Here is a 16,335-nt window from a genome sequence, read left to right on the forward strand (position 1 = left end):
AGTAACGCAGAGCCGTAATGCAAAAAATGGCCTGTTAAGGGGGGTAAATCCTCAGGAGGGCAAGTGGTTAAAACCGAACACATAAATTACACAGGTTCTGTGGCTGATTAAAGTGGTTAAAGTGTTCTGTGGCTAATTTATCTGCAATAAATTAGCCATAGAATATGCGTCATTAATATGTGTTCGGTTTTAAAGGGATGAGGGTGCAACCCTACTTATGATGGAGATGTCAGATATCAGTCACCGCTGTGCATAAGCAGGGATATGGATTTTCACTATTAGAATTGAGCAGATTCACTTCTGAAAGGTTTATATTTGTCCCATTATTTCACTTTACTCACATCTTCTAAATATTCAGAATGAGAGTCGGGGTGAGAGCTCACCTCAGGTATCAAAAGAGCCCTGTCGCTAAGTGATATGTAACTCCTTCCCCCAGATTCTCCAAATGTGTCCGATTCCAAGTAAAGCTAAAATGGGAAAAATGTTGCACAAGTATAAGGCGCCATGCACACTAACGTTTTTTTAACCCCTTCACGCCTAAGGGTAAAACAAATCTTAAAGCCTAAGTAAAATTTTACAACTTTGACATGTGTTAGTAAAACTTTACATATCATCACAGCTACTTTGTATATCCAGGTGAATTATACCTTTTTTTTTCAGGACAAATTGGGTATTTCATTTGGTGGTAAATGGTAATGGATAGCTCCTGATTTGTTAACATGACGGCCAATCAATTCATGACAAATTCCTTCCAAGTGCTATTCCTGCCGACCTCCTCTCCCCTTCTTCAGGTCTAAACAGTACTGAAACAAAGATTTAGCAGAATGTTAGAAGAGATGTAGGGGATGGGGAAAAAAAAGCAAAAAACAGAGATAAGACACGGCAAAAGCAAAGTCTGGGGGGGGGGGGGGACAACACTAGCAGAGGCAGTCATGCTTGAGCTGATAGTAATAAAACTGTTGGATTATGATTGAGGAATCCCATGTCCAAATTCAGGCCATTAGCTCTTGTAAAATTGTTCCTGTCGCAAATGCACTAATATGGGTACAATCACCTCACGCAGTAAACTCCCCCCAATGCGTATTTTTTTCTGTCTGCAACAGGACGGTCCCTATTCTTGGACCACACTATAGAAGGTATGCCCAAGCACACATAAAGGGAAGCATATGTGTGACAGCAAGACATAGGGCCCATACTTTCAGCATATGGGTAAATCCAGCGGGAAGGGTTAAAATTGTTTGCAAAGTTGATGCCGTTTTAAAGGCAAAGAACAGACAAACCAAAAATGCACATTCACAATTAAAATAACTACATATACTATGAGCTATACACATGCACTTAACCCTTTTGACTTTGAGACCGACATTTACATTTTTCTGAACACATTCCAAAATGTGCTTTTCATAATGAAAAATTAACTGAGAACCCCCCAAACAATATATATATTTTCAAAACACAAAAAAAGTCTAGGCTACAGTATGTCTAGACCTGGAAGCTAGGAGATCCACATGTGACACAGGTCCTGGTTCAAAGACCACACTTCTGGGTCCAGTTCCACAGCGTGGACTGAGACAATGATACCTTGGTCCAGGAGCCCTGACATAGTTTAGTTAAGGTCCACATAGCATTAAGAAGACAGTAGGAGGAGAATGGAAGACAGGAAGCAAGCAGGGACCGAAACTTGAATTTCTTGTTTTCAAACTTTCTAAACAAAAGGTCCATTTCACTGTCCTTCAGACTTTAGGAGGGCTGTGCTGTGGCCACTGGGAATAGAAATTGTTCTGGCATCACTGGAAGTAAACAGTGCCCCATCTTTGGTATTAGGGGACAATTAATGCCCCATCAATGGTACCCTATTGTTGATGTCAGTGGGAGAAGTAGTTCCCCATTGTTGATGTCAGTGGCAGGAATTATGCCCCATTGTTGGTGTCAATAGCAGCCCAAAGGCCGGAAAAAGGCAGGCAAATGGCCACATTTGGCCCCCAGGACACAGTTTGAAGACCACTGCTCTAAAACAAAGACACTAATGTGAAGAGCTTTACATATTTTAATGGAAAGTAGTTTTCATGCGATTTCAGTGCACTGTGGTCCTGCATTGTAGTGCACATAAACTGTGGTGGTGTGAATGGGCCCTAAGAGACTTAGACCAGACAGTGAGAACTTGACAAAGTAAAACCAGGCCCGAATGGTATGCAGAGTACCAGAGAGGGAAAACATGGCCATGGAAAACCTCCTCTCCATAGCGTCCTTAAAGGGCACATCCTCCACTGGTATGGTCACCTTGTTTAACCAAAAATGTGCCAGATCCGCGGCAGAAAGGCATCAGTCAGTTCCAGAATGCTGACAGTCCTAATAGAGTAACACAACAAAGGATAATGTAGAAACGTCTTAGCTGACTTCGAAGAGCTAAGACTGCATGCTAGTAGTAGCGACAAGCGAATCCTCCAGCTTCAGGATAGTGCACACTGCTTCAATTTAAGTCTACAATATCTCAACAAAAAAGAAGAAAAAGCGACTCTTCCATTCTTAAAGCCCAGAGTGAACTTTAATAGCTACAGTGGGGCAAAAAACTATTTAGTCAGCCACCAATTGTGCAAGTTCTCCCACTTAAAAAGATGAGAGAGGCCTGTAATTGGCATCATAGGTAGACCTCAACTATGAGAGACAAAATGAGGAAAAAAAATCCAGACAATCACATTGGCTGATTTGGAAAGAATTTATTTGCAAATTATGGTGGAAAATAAGTATTTGGTCAATATCAAAAGTTCATCTCAATACTTTGTTATATATCCTTTGTTGGCAATGACAGAGGTCAAACGTTTCCTGTAAGTCTTCACAAGGTTGGCACACACTGTTGCTGGTATGTTGGCCCATTCCTCCATGCAGATCTCCTCTAGAGCAGTGATGTTTTGGGGCTGTCGCTGGGCAACACGGACTTTCAACTCCCTCCAAAGGTTTTCTATGGGGTTGAGATCTGGAGACTGGCTAGGCCACTCCAGGACCTTGAAATGCTTCTTACGAAGCCACTCCTTCGTTGCCCGGGCGATATGTTTGGGATCATTGTCATGTTGGAAGACCCAGCCACGTTTCATCTTCAATGCCCTTGCTGATGAAAGGAGGTTTGCACTCAAAATCTCACGATACATGGCCCCATTCATTCTGTCCTGTACATGAATCAGTCGTCCTGGTCCCTTTGCGGAGAAACAGCCCCAAAGCATGATGTTGCCACCCCCATGCTTCACAGTAGGTATGGTGTTCTTTGGATGCAACTCAGCATTCTCTCTCCTCCAAACACAATGAGTTGTGTTTCTATCAAACAGTTCTATTTTGGTTTCATCTGACCATATGACATTCTCCCAATCCTCTTCTGGATCATCCAAATGCTCTCTAGCAAACTTCAGACGGGCCGGGACATCGACTGGCTTAAGCAGGGGGACATGTCTGGCACTTCAGGATCTGAGTCCCTGGCGGCGTAGTGTGTTATTGATGGTAGCCTTTGTTATGTTGGTCCCAGCTCTCTGCAGGTCATTCACTAGGTCCCCCCGTGTGGTCCTGGGATTTTTGCTCACCGTTCTTGCGATCATTTTGACCCCACGGGGTGAAATCTTGCGTGGAGCCCCAGATCGAGGGAGATTATCAGTGGTCTTGTATGTCTTCCATTTTCTAATTATTGCTCCCACCTTTGATTTGTTCACACCAAGCTGCTTGCCTATTGCAGATTCAGTCTTCCCAGCCTTGTGCAGGTCTACAATTTTGTTTCTGGTGTCCTTCGACAGCTCTTTGGTCTTCACCATAGTGGAGTTTGGAGTGTGACTGTTTGAGGTTGTGGACAGGTGTCTTTTATACTGATAACAAGTTCAAACAGGTGCCATTGATACAGGTAATGAGTGCAGGACAGAGGAGCCTCTTAAAGAAGAAGGTACAGGTCTGTGAGAGCCAGAAATCTTGCTTGTTTGTAGGTGACCAAATACTTATTTTCCACCATAATTTGCAAATAAATTCTTTCCAAATCAGCCAATGTGATTGTCTGGTTGTTTTTTCTCATTTTGTCTCTCATAGTTGAGGTCTACCTATGATGCCATTTACAGGCCTCTCTCGTCTTTTTAAATGGGAGAACTTGCACAATTGGTGGCTGACTAAATACTTTTTTGCCCCACTGTATAGTCTGGTACAAGGTTAATCCACCTGCCTGTCTACCACATTTCACTCCACTTAATCAGAGTGTACCCATTGGTCAGGGAAGCAGAAGTGGAGAGCCTGCAGCGAAGAGATTGTGTAGAGACTATACAGTCTCTTATCTTAGGGGCAGTGGCTGTAAAGTGCAACACCCTTGTTGAGCACAGTGGAGAACTTTGAATTGATTGAAGAAAATATGCACTTCAACAAAGCTGGAGCACAAGCACGTGCACTTGTTTCCCCAGTTGGGACTTTACTAACGGCAATTTATGTTGTATGTTATTGGAATGGTTATTGTTTGAATTATATGCATATGATGATATGTTTAATACTAATGCGCAGTCTGTTTACATTTTTATCTCCTGACCACATGGCCTTAGATCTCTGTATATGTAGCCACAGGGGAGCCTAGGCACACATACACCAGGAAGTACACTGTTACCTATGGAATTCCAGGGAAATAGACATTTTTCAGATAATAGCTTGGCTACAACTTACATTTATAAATGTTCCCCATAACACAGCACATAAATCACTCTTTGTATTCAAGTTCACTTGAACCACTTCTTGCCCTTAGAACATCAAAGGACGTCCTGGGTGGGAGTTGTTATACCAGGATCATGCAACAAGCATCATCCTGGGTATTAAAATTTACAGCCATCAATTTTTCTTACACAGAAGTGATTCGAGTGGCTAAACAGCAGGTTCCCCCGCCACCTATCCAATCGCATAGCCTGGGACCGCTGTAAGCAGCAGCAGTGACATTACACAGAGAGAGGAACTGACGTTGTTCCTCCCTTTCTGTAGCCCCGGAAACCACAAGATTTCATCATTTGAGGTTTCAGCTCTTTGTGCCTTTAGCAGCTAGGAAATCAGCCGATTAGGCCGATCTGTGTCTGATCAGCTGAAGCCCAGGAAGAGAGATTTTGGGTGTAATAGACCCCAAATCTCTCATGAAAGAGGACCTGTCACGATCCATGCTTTCACAAGGGATGCAGTTCATTCAGCAATAAAGCTGATATAAAGAAAAAAAAAAAAACTTAAAATGACAATAAAAAAAAAAAGTCTCAAATAAAATGAATACAACTATACTTAAAAAAATTTAAAGTGCCCCCCCTATCTTATGCACAAATGCGAACACATGCATGCATATGTAAACGGAGATCACATCACACTTGTGGGACATTGTCGCAAACAGCAGAGTGAGAGCAATAATTTTAGTTCTAGCCCCCTTGTGTAACTCTAAACTGGTAACCTGTAAAGGCTTTTTAAAGCGTTGCTTCTAGAGATTTTTAGGTACCGTAGTTTGGCGCCATTCCACAAGCGTACACAATTTTAAAGCGTGACATGTTAGGTATCTATGTAATCAGCGTAACATCAACTTTTAGATTTTGATAAAAATTAGGCGTTTGTGTGCAATAGAATTGTTTGGGGGGTCCTAAGTAATTTTCTAGCAAAAAAAAAATGTTGATGGAGAGAAGTGTCAAAATTGGCCTGACCCAAGTGGTTAAACCTACAAAACCTGATGTAGCATGAAATCCTGTATCCCACAAACATCTGCACCCCTTGTGCTTTCTGAGCATGTTCCAAATCCTGATCTTAAAAGCAAGTGATCAGGGGGGAAGTAGCTGGACTCAAGCCTGAGGAGAACGTCAAAGCAGTTAATCCCATAAACTGCTGAGCAGCATTTGAGGCACCGTGGGTGCAGAATTTAATAGTTGGGAGGGAACCAAGGTGGTGGTGGGGTCTTTCAGTTTGGAAGGGTATAAAAAGAATAAAATATTAGAGGACATATAGAGAGGATGCAGAATATCAAAGCCTACAATACTAATAAAGGAAATATAGAGGGGGTGCAGAATATCACAGCCTACATTACTAATAAAGGGGGTGCAGAATACAACGGCCATCATTATAAGAGGAGAGAGGAATTTGAATGTTTACATAGAGTTAACTCAATAAACTCCAGGGAGGGAGCTAAGCAAGCTGCTTGCAATTACACTTCAATCTCTGGAGAAATGTACTATATAACCAGCAGTTGCTACTTAAAGTGGAGTTTCAGTCAGTGTTGTGTTTAAGTCAGCAGCTGCAAAAACTGTAGCTGCTGACTTTTAATAAACACACTCACCTGTCCCAGGGTCCAGCAATGTGCTCACCTGCGCCGTCACTTCTCTGCCTCTCCTCTCCCCGGCATCACAACTGTGGGCATCAGACTGTTACAGCTTGCGGCTTCACAGCCGGGTACCCACTGCGCATGTGCGAGTCACGCTGTGCATTCTCATTGGTCCAGCAGTCTTCTGGGACCTATGAAGATTCCCAAGAAACTGAGGGGAAAGGAGGGGGCCAAACTTCGGGCTCAATTCACCGCGGCAAACTGAGCTGGAAGTGGGAGCAGGTACCTGTCAAAAACAGGTACTCGCCACTCCCACCCTCCCCTTCAAAAGGTGCCAAATATGGCAGTGGAGGGGTGGAGGAAGCAAATAAGCAGAGCGTCTGCTTTTGAGTGGAACTCCGCTTTAGGATCTTCCTGCTGGCCGTACACATGCATGCGGCCTCTCGGCAGGTGGGCCTTTATGCTGAGAGAACTACCAAAATGTAAACAGTGCTTTGCTGAAAGAGTGGGTAATGGAAAGCTACTTGCGATCAGGAGCTTTCCAATCATATGACCACTGTGACAGCCAATCACGGCGGTCACATGACTGAAATGCCCATTTCTCGGCATCTAAAACCTCTAAAACCAGCAGGAAGGGGTTAAAGCCCCCAGTGGTTGTTAGACAGCTGTCCGGTTACAGGGAGAGGAAGGGATGTTTTATCCCGATCTTCTCCCCCTCTACCAGCCTGCACCACCATCCCCCTACTGTATGATAATATCTCTGATCATTTAGAGCTCATTCACACCATGATGCAGAGATGTCAGTTTTTCTGCACAAGTTCTGCAAGGGCACACCAAAATCAATTGTTCTCTATGTGCCCTGTTCACACCACAACACTAGTATCATGTGCAGATTTTTTCTGCATGGGCATCTGCAACATGTATAAAGCTCATTGAAGTATGCATGAAAACTGACTTTATGCTGCTAGCATTAGTAAACAGATAGGGAAGCATTTAATTTTTACGTGTTTTAACCTTTTCTTTTTTTTGCATTCCTTAAATTTACTTCCTGGTTCCCATGCCTAGGCAAATGATGTCATACATCCCAGCAGTCTTCAGAAGGGGAGGGAGGGTTTTCAGCCCAGCCAATGCCTGAGATAGGAACAGATGGATTCCAGGAAGTAGCTGCTACATGAATCATCTGCCCCTACTTAAGGTGGCCACTGCCAGAAATGCCAGGAGGTGTTTTTCAAAATAATTTCTTAGCAAAATAAAGCATGGGGACATTGGTGGATGGAGGAGTTTGTGTGGAACATTAAAAATTAATTATATAGCAGTTTTGGTCTGTGGTACTCAGATGCAGAGCAGTTCTACTTTAAACTCACAGTGGGGATGTTCCAATTGTTTATGGCAGTGGGGTTTGTTCAGTCTGCAGTGTCAGTGGCAGGAAGTGGAGGAGGGCTGGGTCAGTCTGCAGTGTCAGTGGCAGGAAGTGGGGGAGGGCTGGGTCAGTCTGCAGTGTCAGTGGCAGTAAGTGGGGGAGGGCTGGGTCAGTCTGCAGTGTCAGTAAGTGGGGGAGGGCTGGGTCAGTCTGCAGTGTCAGGAAGTGGGGGAGGGCTGGGTCAGTCTGCAGTGTCAGGAAGTGGGGGAGGGCTGGGTCAGTCTGCAGTGTCAGGAAGTGGGGGAGGGCTGGGTCAGTCTGCAGTGTCAGGAAGTGGGGGAGGGCTGGGTCAGTCTGCAGTGTCAGGAAGTGGGGGAGGGCTGGGTCAGTCTGCAGTGTCAGGAAGTGGGGGAGGGCTGGGTCAGTCTGCAGTGTCAGGAAGTGGGGGAGGGCTGGGTCAGTCTGCAGTGTCAGGAAGTGGGGGAGGGCTGGGTCAGTCTGCAGTGTCAGGAAGTGGGGGAGGGCTGGGTCAGTCTGCAGTGTCAGGAAGTGGGGGAGGGCTGGGTCAGTCTGCAGTGTCAGGAAGTGGGGGAGGGCTGGGTCAGTCTGCAGTGTCAGGAAGTGGGGGAGGGCTGGGTCAGTCTGCAGTGTCAGGAAGTGGGGGAGGGCTGGGTCAGTGTCAGTGGCAGGAAGTGGGGGAGGACTGGGTCAGTCTGCAGTGTCAGTGGCAGGAAGTGGGGGAGGACTGGGTCAGTCTGCAGTGTCAGTGGCAGGAAGTGGGGGAGGGCTGGGTCAGTCTGCAGTGTCAGTAGTTGGGGTTGTCAGTCTGGAAGAGTGGGGGTCTCTTAGTCTAGGTTGTCAGTGATGTGGATAAAAGGGGTGTCAGTCTCAAGTTTCAAACGGTTTAAAGTAGGTGGGTTTCCTCCCTCCTCTGTGTGATTTTTTTTTATGTCAACTAAAGTATTTTACTCAGTGTGTTATCCATTTATCTTGGTGTTAGTGATCATTTCTATTGATGGACAGAAGGTGGATCTTCCTGTAAATGCTCATTTACTGTACATTGTTGAACCATAAGTTGTTTGATATGACAGTGATCATAATGGCTCCCCAACACACCTTCCAACAGACATACATTGTAAGGTAATGTCTGATAATGCACTAAAGTGCCCTGCGGTGAGTTGACCAATAACAGTGTATGGACCCTCTTCAGCACACAGCAACGTTGGGGTTCCATTTACATAATTGAGGGGAAACCTTATTTGGGAGAAATCCCCCACCACCAACTACTGACACCTCAGACTGACACCGCAGAATGACCCAGCCCTACCCCCATTCCCACCACTGACACCCCAGACTGACTGAAAGACCTCCTCCACATCCAGACTGACACCTTAACCTCTAACTACTGACACAGCAGATTGACCCCAGCACTCTCCCCCGCCTTTATCGCCACTGGCACCTCAGACTGACAGAACCCCTTTTGCCAACCAATGTGAGTGTGATTAGAGACATGATCATAAAGTAAGGGAATAGGGAGATGGTGGTGCAAGCTGCTAAAGAGGGAGAGGGTCAGGATAAAACATCCTGTAAAATGACCACTGTCACAACCAATGGGTGCTTTAACCACTTGCCCTTCAGAGGATTTACCCCCCTTCCTGACCAGGCCATTTTTTGGTTTACGGCGCTGCGTTACTTTAACTGACAGTTGCGCGGTCATGCAACGCTGCACCCAAATGAAATTTACATCCTTTTTTCCCACAAATTGACCTTTCTTTCAGTGGTAGTTGATTGCCTATGCGGTTTTATTTTTTGCGCTATAAAAAAAAAAAGGCCGATAATTTTGAGAAAAAAAAATATATTTTTGACTTTTTGCTATTAAATATGTCCAGTAAAAAAAATTTTAAAAATCAAATTTCCTCATAAATGTATGCCAAAATGTATTCTGCTCCATGTCTTTGGTAAAAAAAAAATCCCAATACGTGTAAATTAATTGGTTTACGTGAAAGTTATAGCGTTTACAAATGGCAGTTGTCACGGTGTGCCTGCAGAGCTGCCCCCCCTAGTGCCTGTGTCCTGTGTGGCACCTTCCTTCCCCCCTTCTCATCCTGTCACGGCCCTTTGAAGCCGGGCTGCATAGGATGAGAAGTGTTACTTTCCTCACCCTGCCGCGGCCATCTTTCTCCCACCCCACACAGCCGGCAGGAGGAAGATGACCACCTGTGGTGAGATTCACGCCTCTCCTGGCCATATGGCCCGGAGAGGGGTGACCTCCCGCAGGGAGGTTCCGGGACGAGTGTGGTGTGGCTACAAGATTTCCCACGCCTGCACTCGCTGGAGACAAAGGCCGCGCTCTTGAGAGCGCGGCCCGTGTCAAGGGGGAGTGCCTCGTTGCCTGGGCAACGAGGCATGCCGCCCGACATTGCCAGGACAACCGGGAGCGTCCTGCAAAAGCCTTAAGAAGGCTGATGCAGGGCTCTCCTGGTTGTTCTTTCCGCTGCCAGCTGCTGGGAGGTCTACGCAGCCACTCTGCAATACTCCCGGGAATAGAGACATATTACCCTCTGAGCACTCTGCAATCCACCAGGGAATTGGGGATTATTACCCGCTGGGCACTCTGCCATACACCAGGGACTTGAGGATTATTACCCGCTGAATACTCTGCAATACCCCAGGGAGATTGGGGACTATCACCCGCTGAACACTCAGCTAATACTCAGGGCTCAGGAGGAGTACCTGCTGCTATACTGCCTAATACTGCAGGGCCAGGATTGCTTGTGTAGCTGTGTGCTGGAGTATCAGGACTAGTGCCTGCTGTGTGGACCCTCTGCTGTGTGCTGAGAAGGGTCGCCCCCCTGCTGTCCTCCGCTGTGAGGCAGGACATCCCTGCCGGAACCGTGAGTGTCTGCACCCGTTTTATCTCTCTTTGGACTGTCCGTGAACTTTCCCCCCTTACTCTTCTCTGCCTGGATTACTTACCCGTTGCTGCTGTGAACTGCCTGCTGTGGGTCCCACGATACTCTGTCTAATACTCTGGGGCCAGGCTTACCCGTTGCTGCTGTGAACTACCAGCTGTGTAGATTACCTGCCGTGTACTGAGGGTTGTTGTTGCCTGCTGCCGGCCGCTGGGAGCCAGAAGGGACCCCTGCCAGAACTGTGAGTGTCTATACCCCTGCCTGGACTGTCTGTGACTTTTCCCCTTACTTTCCCCTGCCTGGACTGTCCGTGAGCCCCTCCATTACCCTGCCTGGATTACAATTTTCCAGAGACTCCAAGTTTGCCCTATCGTGGGCCGGATTACAATTGTTTCAGGCTCCTCCCCCCTCTACTCCCCTTGTTTGGGTACCCGGACGCTACCTTCCTACCCTGATTAAGTGTCTCCCATATGTCAATAAAGCTTAGTGTGTTTATCATCCTCGGTGTGTGTTCTGTCCTGCCTACACCCACGTCACAGCAGTATATATACTGGTATTTTATTTTTTATTGTTACTGTAATGGCGGCGATCTGCGACTTAAAGCGTGACTGCGGTGGACATTCTGACACTGGGGGGAACTGACTTGTTGTCATTGACACCAATACAGTGATCAGTGCTAAAAAAAAACCCCAAAAAACCAATGACACTGTACTAGTGGCACTGGGCAGGAAGGGGTTAACATAACGGGCGATCAAAGGGTTAACTGTGTGCTGGGAGTGTTTTACTAGAGGACTGTGTCTGTGTGCTTCACTGTAATCGACCTGACAGGGAGGAGAACTGTTAGTAAACAAAAAACAGTTCTCCTCCTCGTCGGTGATCCTCAGAAATCACAGGGCGCCAGCAAGTACTCACCAGCCAGGACCTGGTGATCGACAGCCACGGCATGTAAATTGACAGCCCTACCCAGAAATGCAAAATCACGTATATATACACGTGATTTTGCGCACCCGTGCCGCCCTGTAGCAGTATTTATGCTATAGGGCAGTCGGGAAGCGATTAATTGGTACCCGCTGGTTACACAGTACATTTAGAGTCTTTTCACACAGGCATTCCATATGTCTGTTTTTCATCTGTTTATGGATGAAAAACGGACACCCATGTATTTCTATGGACTAGCGGATGTAAACGGGTGATCATCTGTTTACATCCGTTAACATCTTTTTTTGAACAGAAGAAAACCCTACTTTTCTTCTGCAACAAAAAACTGGAACAGACGAAGAACGGATGTAAACGGACATACGGTCTGTTTTTGCACTGGTAAATGATGTAAAAAAATGATGTAGAAACTGATGTAAACTGAACCGTTTTTAATTTGAAAAAATGTGAGTTAAATCATAAAAAAAAAACAAAAAAAAAAAAACGGACCGTCTGTGTGAAAGGACCCTTATTCAGAGACTGAGAGCAGCATGGTGGATAAATGGTCCTGGATGGGCGCTATGTAGCGCTGATATTTGGGTTATGGGCCGGCAGAACAGTGGCTAAATGTTTAGCACTTCCGCTTGGCAATCATAGAATCATTGGTTCGGATTCCAATGACATCACCACCTGCCTGGAGTTTGCATGTTCTCCCTTTGCCTGGACGGGTTTCCTCCAGATACTCCAGTTTCCTCCCACACTCCAAAGACATGCTGGTAGGTTAATTGGCTCCTGTCTAAATTGGCCCTAATATGTGTATGTATGAATGTCAGTTAGGATCTTAGACTGTAAGCTCCTTGAGGGTTAGAGACTGATGTGAAGGTACAATATAGATGTAAAGTGCTGCGCAAAATTAACAGCACTAAGCACATGTAATACATACATTGTGAGCCGTCTGCTCAGCTCCCTCCCTGCCATTTACTGGGTTAACTCTGTGTGGACATTCAGCTCTCACTATCCTCTACAAATAATGATGGCCGTGATATTCTGTATTCCCTCAATATATAATCTGATAGTAATGTAGGTCATGATACTCTGCACCCATGACACTCCTCACCCCAGCTACTGAAACCCCCACCTGCAAAGTAAAAGACCCCCACCATCCCAGAACTACATCCACCACTCCCATAGCCCCCATATTGACAGACTGTCACCCCTCCAGAACTGAATGATCCCCACCCCCTACACCCCCAGAGTGAAATAATACCACCACCACCACCCATATACATTCCCCACATCACCCCCCTAGACTATCAATCCCACACTGACAGACCCCCTCACACTGACAGACCCCCCTAGCCTATCACTCCCACACTGACAGACCCCCTCACACTGACCCCCACCCCCCTAGACTATCAATCTCACACTGACAGACCCCCTCACACTGACCCCCACCCCCCTAGACTATCAATCCCACACTGACAGACCCCCTCACACTGACCCCCACCCCCCTAGACTATCAATCCCACACTGACAGACCCCCTCACACTGACCCCCACCCCCCTAGACTATCAATCCCACACTGACAGACCCCCTCACACTGACCCCCACCCCCCTAGACTATCAATCCCACACTGACAGACCCCCACCCCCCTAGACTATCACTTCCACACTGACAGACCCCCTCACACTGACCCCTCACCCCCCTAGACTATCACTTCCACACTGACAGACCCCCTCACACTGACCCCCACCCCCCTAGCCTATCACTCCCACACTGACAGACCCCCTCACACTGACCCCCACCCCCTAGACTATCACTCCCACACTGACAGACCCCCTCACACTGACCCCCACCCCCTAGACTATCACTTCCACACTGACAGACCCCCTCACACTGACCCCCACCCCCTAGACTATCACTTCCACACTGACAGACCCCCTCACACTGACCCCCACCCCCCTAGCCTATCACTTCCATACTGATAGACCCTTTCCCTGATAAATCCTCCAGACTGAAAGCCCCCTCCCTACACTGACACCTGATAGACCCTCTACCCAGAAAGATACACACCTCCACTCCTCCAGACTGACTGACAGACCCCCCAACACTACAGAGCGCCTCCCCTCAGAAATGGGATAAGAATCTCATGCTACACCACCATGCCTCCTCCGTACATCGTGTATAAGAGCCATGTGCCATCCCCGGTCCCCCTCCGTCATTCCTCACCCAAGGAAACAAGCCATTCCAGTACACAGAGCTGAAGACCGCAAGACTCACACTGATCGCCGGAACTCAATCACTCCGGTCCGAGATCCTCACCAAATCCGACCACAGCACTTCCGGGGTCATAGAGCGGGAACCAATCACAGGCCGAATACAACTCCCACAATCCCCCTCTCCCGCCCTTTGAAGCTGCAACTTTATTAGGTCAAAACATTGCCACTGGTAATGGACAAGTATCATCCTGTACCTGGACAGTGTGTGGGGCGGTGATGATATGAAAGAGGGGGGGGGGCTGTGTGATACGGAGGGGACGTGTATTGGGGGGGCTGTGTGATACGGAGGGGACGCGTATCATGGGGGGCTGTGTGATACGGAGGGGACGCGTATCATGGGGGGCTGTGTGATACAGAGGGGATGTGTATCATGGGGGGCTGTGTGTTACGGAGGGGACGTGTATTGGGGTATGTGCGATATGGGGGGCTGTGATACGGAGGGGACGTGTATCATGGGGTATGTGCGATATGGAGGGGACGCGTATCATGGGGGGGCTGTGTGATACGGAGGGGACACGTATCATGGGGGGCTGTGCGATAAGGAGGGGACGTGTATCGAGGTATGTGCGATACGGAGCGGACGCGTATCATGGGGCTGTGCGATACGGAGGGGACGTGGATCATGGGGGGGCTGTGCGATACGGAGGGGACGTGGATCATGGGGGGGCTGTGCGATACGGAGGGGACGTGGATCATGGGGGGCTGTGCGATACGGAGGGGACGTGGATCATGGGGGGCTGTGCGATACGGAGGGGACGTGGATCATGGGGGGCTGTGCGATACGGAGGGGACGCGTATCATGGGGGGCTGTGCGATAAGGAGGGGACGTGTATCGAGGTATGTGCGATACGGAGCGGACGCGTATCGTGGGGGGCTGTGCGATACGGAGGGGAGGCGTATCATGGGGCTGTGCGATACGGAGGGGACGCGTATCATGGGGGGGCTGTGCGATACGGAGGGGACGTGGATCATGGGGGGGCTGTGCGATACGGAGGGGACGTGTATCATGGGGGGCTGTGCGATACGGAGGGGATGTGGATCATGGGGGGCTGTGCGATACGGAGGGGACGTGGATCATGGGGGGCTGTGCGATACGGAGGGGACGCGTATCATGGGGGGCTGTGTGATACGGAGGGGACGTGTATCGGGGCCTGTGTGATACGGAGGGGACGTGTATCGGGGCCTGCGCGATACGGAGGGGACGTGTATCGGGGCCTGCGCGATACGGAGGGGATGTGTATGGGGGGGGCTGTGCGATACGGAGGGGATGTGTATCATGGGGGGCTGTGTGATACGGAAGGGACGTGTATCGGGGGGGCTCTGTGATACAGAGGGGAAAAGTATCGGGGGGCTCTGTGATACGGAAGGGACGTGTATCGGGGGGGATTCTGTGATACCGAGGGGACGTGTATCCGGGGGGCTCTGTAATACCGAGGGGACGACTTATATATGTGATATGGGTTCAAATGAAACTAAGCCCCCATTCACACCAATGCGATTTTATAGTTCAGAATCGCATGACAAGTCTAGGGCTAGCACCTCATCCCTTTACACCTGAACACATATTAATTACACAGGTTCTGGGTGTGATATGCAGGCCATAGACGGGTAGAAAATTGGCCGATTTTCGTACCCTTAGTGGGTTAATTGGTCAGCCGTTTTTCGGGGTTTTGGCACTTTTTTTTTTTTTATTGGTAAAGTTGGAAAATTCAATGCCGATTTTCCCGACAATGATGGACAAATCGGCCAATCATTTTACTGATAAAAAATCTGCGCATGAGCCGTGACCTGCAAGAAAAAGAAGAATAAGAATTCCAGTCCGCTATTATATTTTATATGAAAAGTCTTGCGGTTGCAACAATGTATCTATTTGTATCTGAATAAAACCATCTGTATCCAAAATGGATACATTGTTGCAACCACAATACTGTTTCATGTCAAATATAATAGTGGAGCTCTCTGCAAGGGAAAGAAGTAATTAAATGCCGGCCGTAGACGAGACGAAAATCGACTGTTTTTGTTTTTTAACCGTTGGTAACGTCGGCCGATCGAACGATCGATTTTTTTAAAAAAAATTTTTTTTATAAAGGCTGGTTTTCGACCCGTCTAAGGCCTGCATAAGGTGTTAAAACTCGTTTAATTAAACTCAGCGCCTTACCTGCATTAAATCGGCCCCAGAACCTCTGTAATGTGTTCAGGTGTAAAGGGATGAGGTGGCAACCCTAGACAAATCGCACCCACTTTGTGCCTATGTCCTCGTTCACACTGCGTGCAACTTGCAAATCGCATGGCAAGTCACACCCTATTGTCTGCAATTACAGCAGTCATATTGGTGCGGTTCCAACTTGGTCGGAGCCGTACCAATTTCTGAAGTTGTGCATGTACTACTTTTGGTGCGATTTGCATAGACATCAGATGTCTTGCAAATCGCACCTCAAATCGGCAAGTCATCCAACTTTAAAATCGTGACTTTGAAATTGTGCCACTTCACTGTAAGTTGCATGATTTCAAGGAAACATTCAAATCGGTGCAACCCTTATTTGCTCTGATTTTTCAAAAGGCTTCCTGTGCTTTTTTTGGCG

The 16,335-nt window shown here is 47.6% G+C and overlaps 1 protein-coding gene across 7 annotated transcripts in view; it reads right to left on the reverse strand.

Annotated features, from left to right (window-relative positions):
* LOC149462785 (pseudouridylate synthase 1 homolog) overlaps positions 1 to 13,827 on the reverse strand; it is a 91,585-nt gene extending 77,758 nt beyond the window's left edge. For 6 of the 7 annotated variants that reach the window (XM_089676413.1, XM_089676409.1, XM_089676412.1 and 3 more), the window contains exons 1-2: positions 13,704 to 13,801; positions 648 to 803 (exon numbers count right to left, since the gene is read on the reverse strand). The gene's annotated coding sequence lies outside the window, so the exon portion shown is untranslated. Of the gene's footprint in view, positions 1 to 647; positions 804 to 13,703 lie in introns of all 7 variants that reach the window. The other variant, XM_089676408.1, reaches the window with a different exon arrangement.
* Between the last annotated feature and the right edge of the window lie 2,508 nt (positions 13,828 to 16,335).

Source organism: Staurois parvus, unplaced genomic scaffold (genome assembly GCF_062004578.1).
Source record: "Staurois parvus isolate SC_StPar_1 unplaced genomic scaffold, SC_StPar_1.0 ptg000168l, whole genome shotgun sequence".
Taxonomy (NCBI): domain Eukaryota; kingdom Metazoa; phylum Chordata; class Amphibia; order Anura; family Ranidae; genus Staurois; species Staurois parvus.